This window comes from Petaurus breviceps, unplaced genomic scaffold (genome assembly GCF_028583685.1).
Source record: "Petaurus breviceps papuanus isolate PSGF00001 unplaced genomic scaffold, PetGlider_PUasm1.0 40, whole genome shotgun sequence".
In the NCBI taxonomy this organism is placed as follows: Eukaryota; Metazoa; Chordata; class Mammalia; order Diprotodontia; family Petauridae; genus Petaurus; species Petaurus breviceps.
Genome location: NW_027186315.1, coordinates 4,188,879 through 4,194,878, shown reverse-complemented (window position 1 = coordinate 4,194,878; position 6,000 = coordinate 4,188,879). Strand labels below are relative to the sequence as shown.

Here is a 6,000-nt window from a genome sequence, read left to right as displayed (position 1 = left end):
GCCAGGAAAACTGAGTATAATGCTTCAGAGGAAAATATGGTCTAATGAAATAGAGGACTTTCAAGCATTCTTGATGGAAAAAAAAATTGAACAGAAAATCTGACTTGCAAGTATAAGAACCAAAAGAAGCATGAGAAGGTTTATAATGCAAGCACAGGAGTAATTCACAATTTATTTCAGCTATTGATTTAACACCCTGTGCCAATTCAAGTTTCTGTTGAGCCTGGTATCAAGTCTGTTAAGAAATAAAATGTTCAGCTTAGAGACGAATTGGGAAGCTGAGTGCAATCAGGAGCCGGCGCTATGGCGGAGACAGACCACAAAACTGTTCAGACGCTTCTCCAGCAGATGCAGGACAAGTTTCAGACTATGTCAGACCAGATAATTGGCCGAATTGATGATATGAGCAGTCGCATTGATGATCTGGAGAAAAACATCGCTGACCTTATGACCCAAGCAGTGGTGGAAGAAATAGAAGGGGAAAACAAAGTACCTGGTACACGTAATACTTAAAGGTTTTGTTAATCATTTACAGTGAATTCTGGAAAATGTTTTTTTTACAAGCCAAGAGGTGAATGAACAGCTTTTCTCTACTAACTACTGTGCGAAAACATTTTTTTTAATGCTGTAGCTTGTATTTCTAGAATATGCAGTTTAGTTAGGTTTCAAGGTGATTTATTTTTTGATTTCTTTTACATGGTGGCTTCGTAATATATAACATGTGTAAACTTTAGTTAGTAAATTGAAATTCTGACTACTCTTAGCTAAAATTTTAAAAAAATTTAGTGAATTGTCAAGTTATTTGTTCTTTTGTGGTAATTTCAGTTTAATAACAAATTGCTGTGAGTTATTTTTGAGAAACATATTAATTTTTTCAACAGTTATTAGACTCTCTTTGTGAAGTAAAACACCTAGAGTCTATGGTTTGTAATTCTCAGCACAAAATTACTGTTCTACCAATAACAAATAAATGGTATGTTGACCATATTTTTAAAGCAGACAAAAAATTGGAGCATTTTGTATTTAGATGTCTGTCACTGCTATGTTTCTGTGATTGAAAACTATACTTAAGAATCTACTGTATGAAGCCCTACAAAGGAGCTGAAATTGATGGACAGTAACTACTGCCACTTTTTAATACACTAGAGGATTTGGATAGTGACAATATCTCAATTCCTCACAAATACTAGGGACAGAAAATAACCTTCTATAAAGATGATTTACATTCACTAGTTAGGATTTTGTGTTTCATAACACATCAGTAATTAGCTAGAACATCAAAAGTGCTCACTGTAAGAACCCGAGGGGGTTTTAAAACCGTCTCACTCCATATTTACCTGTGTTACTGATTTTAAAAAAGTATTTGTTAATTAGAAGGAAAAGCAAGTGGCCATTGTGAAACCTTGTTCACTTGTTGCTTACTTGACTGATAAATTCCCTTATGAGCTTGGATTTTTTTAAAGAAAAATTATGGGTTTTGTTGTTTACCTTTTTTCTTACCTAAATGCCTGAAGAATAGCACTTTTGTAATAGATTATAGGTGGAATGAAAAATATCAAACATTTTCATCACAGCATATTGTTTTAATTAAGAGGTGAGGGACAAAGATTGGACACCCAGATGACTGATTCATGAAATTGCTCCTGAATTAAAAAATATATATATATATATACATATATTAAGGTCAAGATAAAGCTGAAGGGTGACATAGCAGTAGAGGGCCATTTTTCCTAGAGAGGAACTTTTAAGTGTATATTTTGTGATTGTAGAATAAATTTTGTGTACCACCAGACAGATTATTGTATTGTTATAAACATGGAATAAAACTATGAAATAACAGTTTGTTCTAGTCATAATATGCCTGGTATAGAATAAAGTAATCTTATTAAAAAAAAGAAATAAAATGTTCAAACCCCACAACTTGTGACCCCTAAAACTTGTAACTCCAGGCAATGAGCTAATGACTATATAAGGAGACTCCCCAGAGCTAGAGACAGAAAAAAAAGAAATTGAGAAGAAGACTCTTGGGGTTGCAGAGTTAAGAAGGAGAAATCCTGTGGTATCTTGGCATTCTGTCAGCTTTGTCTGTGTTGATGTTTGTTTGTGATACTTTGTCCCAAAACCCTTGATATTTACTGGAAGCTCTGAAAGAGGATTTTCTGGTTGTATTTTGTTCTGATTTACCAAAATCCTGGATGAGGGTTTTCAAGGTCCTGGGACTTTACTGATGGTTGAGCTAAACTTTTGGGCTTTTTTTTTTGTGAATCTCTGTTGATTTCTATGTTGATGATTTGTGTTGAGATCTCAGACCCTGTTGGTGAGTCTGTGATGATTTCACAAGCAGATTTGATGATGGTGCCAGCAATGTGCATGAATATTATCATGGCTCCGTTAAATTTTGTCCTTCACAATTCCTGTTCCTGGGAAGACAAAGCGTTGCAGAGCCATGATGGAAAAGGAGCTGGACAAGGAAATAGAAGTTGTCCGCCTTTGAACCCAGGTGACAGTTGGAGCTGGGATCATGGAAGAGGAACCATGAAAGCTGAGATAGAGCCTTGAGTCAAGCTGAAAGAAGTCTTTACTTGGATACTGTGTACTGATAAAGAAGATTATGATTTACTGTTACCTAGCCATGGAAAACTTTGACTTTTCTACATTGTGATTGAATTAAGGATTTCTTGACTAAATGAATGTACATTGTTGAAAACTATGTGAACACGTTGGTGAAAACTATGTGGCCATTTTAGTGATAAGTTATTGTCTTGTGACATGGTGAATTCTGCATTTTGATTTTCTGTGATATGTTGTAACATTGTGAATTCTGTATCTTGATTTTCTGTGAATGTCTTGCTCTGATTAGTTATTGAATGAATAGAAAGTTCACTATACTCTGTAATCAGAAACTTAAAAGCTGTTATCAGCAACAGTCCTCTCGAAAGCTGCTTATGCATTCCTTTACAGAAGTAAACAGGAAAAAGAAGTAATAAGGAACTTCTTAAAGTTGAACTATTCATATTCCTGAGTTCAATATGAAGGTATGATATCTAAAAAATAAAGTTAACAGTTGAGAAATGAATAAATTGGAAGAAGAAAGATTGAGATATAATATGGTAAATTATCTCATATAAAAGAGGCAAGAGAAAACTGTTACAATAGAGGAGCAGAGCAGAAAGGTGAAAGGGAATGGGTCAAACTTACTCTCATTGAATTTGGCTTAAGAAGGGAATAACATACACACTCAGTTTGGTATCGTACCCTACAGGAAAGTATGGAGGAAGGGGATAAAATGAGGGGATGATAAAAGGGAGTACAGATTGGGGGAGGGAATAGTCAGAAGCAAACACTTTTGATAACAGACAGGGTCAAAGAAGAAAATAGTATAAGTATGGATGGGATAGGGTGAAGGGAAGTCTTTCACCATATAACTGTTATGAAAACATTACATTTTGTGTAATGACACATTATCATCTATATTGAATTTCTTGTCTTCCCAGTTGGGGTGGGAGAGGAGAGAAGAGGGAAATAATCTGGAAATCAAAGCTTAAAAACATTTAAAAAATGTTTTTTTACTTTCAACTGGGAATTAAAAAATACAGGTAAGATATACAGGCACTGGGGTACAGAAATCCATCTTCTCCTAATAGCAAGTTTGGAGGGGGTTGGAGGAGGACATAAGAGACAACAGATTAGGAGAAGGGATAGTCAGTAGTTTTAATGGTAATAGATTTTGAATATCTTCTATGACACTTTAATTGGCAAGCTAATTGATACTTAGCACTTAGTTTCAAGTTCATAACTGAAACAAGTATTCAGACCCAGAACTTGTGAATCCCACAGTAGAACAAACTTTTTGACATAACAGGAAAGGGCAGGGCAGGGAGTAGCTAATACCTTATATAAAGAAAAGCCCAAGGTGGAGTCAAGACTGCGGAGTAGAAGCAGGACCTCCATGCAGCTCCTGTGTCCACCTTCCACAATCCATGTAAAAAGGGGACTCTGAAAAAACTTTGGAGTTGCAGAACCCACAAAAGGACACATAGAAACTAACCATCTGCTGAGGACAGCTCGGCAGGCCAGCAGGAATCAGCCAGCACAGCACTCTGGGAGCTGAGCTCAGGCCAGCATGATGCAGAGGTTTTACAACCAGTGCAGGCCTAACAAGCCACAGTTGTGGTACTTTCCCGATTTATCAACACAAAGATGCTAAGGACAAAGTGAGAGGTCAGTGCAGTGTGGACTTTGGGACCAGTAGTCCAGAGTGCATTGGCTTCTGCCCCCAGTGCAAGAAGCCGCTGAGACATGTGGCACAGCCAATACCATGAGGCAGTTTCAGCTCCTGGCCTACAGACTATAGGGGGACCAAATGACCAGACTGAGGGATAATTGCTCTTGCTTTAAACTTCTTGCGTCTGGATTGCAGTCTAGGTTTAAGGACTTGGGGTGTGCGACCAGCTTGCAAGAGTGTGTGGAGGCCTCAGAGAGGGCAACTAATTAATACCTCCAGCAGCTGAGAAAACCCCAGCATTTGGGACAAAAGCTCCCCTGTCTGGGAGCAGAGTCCTACTGTGGCAAAAAGCATAGGGCTCAAGTGACTGAAGGGCAATATGATCAGACAAAGGAAATAAAATAAACAGAAAATTCCAAAATTAGCCTCCTATTTTGTGGACAAAAAGAGGAAATCATGGAAGAGGAGGAAGACAGTGAAGTCAGAATTCCTTCACCGAATGCTTCAAAGCACAATACAAGCTGGTTACAGTCCATAGAGGACCTTAAGAAGAAGATAAGAGAAATGGAGGAAAAATTGGGAAGAAAAATGAGACCAATGCAAGAAAATTACAAAATGAGAGTCAACAGCCTGATTGAGGAAAATAACACCTAAAAAAACAGATTAACTCAATTGGCAAAAGAGGCTCAAAAAGGCAATTAGGAGAATGCCTAAAACAGCCAAATTTGCCAGATGGAAAGAGAATCTCAAAAGCTCAATGAGTTGAATATTTCCCTCAGATTTAGATTGGAGCAAAGGGATGCTAGTGACTTTAAGAGAAATCAAGATGATGTTAAACAGATCCAAACAAATGAAAGAATAGAAGGCAATGTGAAATATCTCATGGGAAAAACCACTGACCTGGAAAATAGATGCAGGAGAGATAACTTAAAAATTATTGAACTACCTGAAATACATGATCTAAGTAAGAACCTAGAAGTCATCCTCCAAGAAATTCTCAAGGGAAATTGCACAGATGTTCTAGAATCAGAAGGCAATATAGAGGTTGAAAGAATCCACTGATCACCTCCTGAAAAAGATTCTAAAAAGAAAACTCCTAGGAATATTTTAGCCAGGTTCAATAATTCCCAAATCAAGGAGAGAATACTATGAGCAGCCAGGAAGAAACAATTTGAATATTGTGGAAACACAATCAGGATAACACAGGCTCTGGCAGCTTCTACACTGAGGAATTGAAGGTCCTGGAATAGAATATTCTGGAGGGCAGAGGAGATGGGATTAAAACCAAGAATCACCTAGCCAGTACAAATGAGTATCATCTTTCAGGGGAAAATATGGGCATTCAGTGGAATAGAGGATTTTCAAGCATTCTTAATTTAAAAAAAAACAGAGTTGAATAGAAAATTTGACATTGAGATATAAGAAACAAGAGAAGCTTGAGAAGGTAACCAGGGAAATGAAATCATAAGTCACTGATGGAAGTTGAACTATTAACATTCCTACATGGAAAAACGATCATAGTAACTGATGAAATATTTCTCAGTAAGAAAATAGTTGAAAGGAATATATATGTGTGTGTGTGTGTGTGTGTGTGTATGTATGCCTATTTTGGAGGGTATACAGGCATATGAACACAAATGTGAATTTATGTATATATGCTTACAGGTATACATAGATAGAGGGCACAGGACCAATTAAATAGGAAGGAATGATGCTTAAAGGGGAAATTAAGAGTTGAGAGAGGAATATAATGAGAGAAGATGGAGAGAGACAGA

At 37.0% G+C, this 6,000-nt stretch overlaps 1 pseudogene; it reads left to right on the top strand.

Moving 5' to 3' along the window:
• Positions 1-303: 303 nt before the first annotated feature.
• LOC138170920 (importin subunit alpha-1 pseudogene) overlaps positions 304-6,000 on the top strand; it is a 60,210-nt pseudogene continuing 54,513 nt past the window's right edge.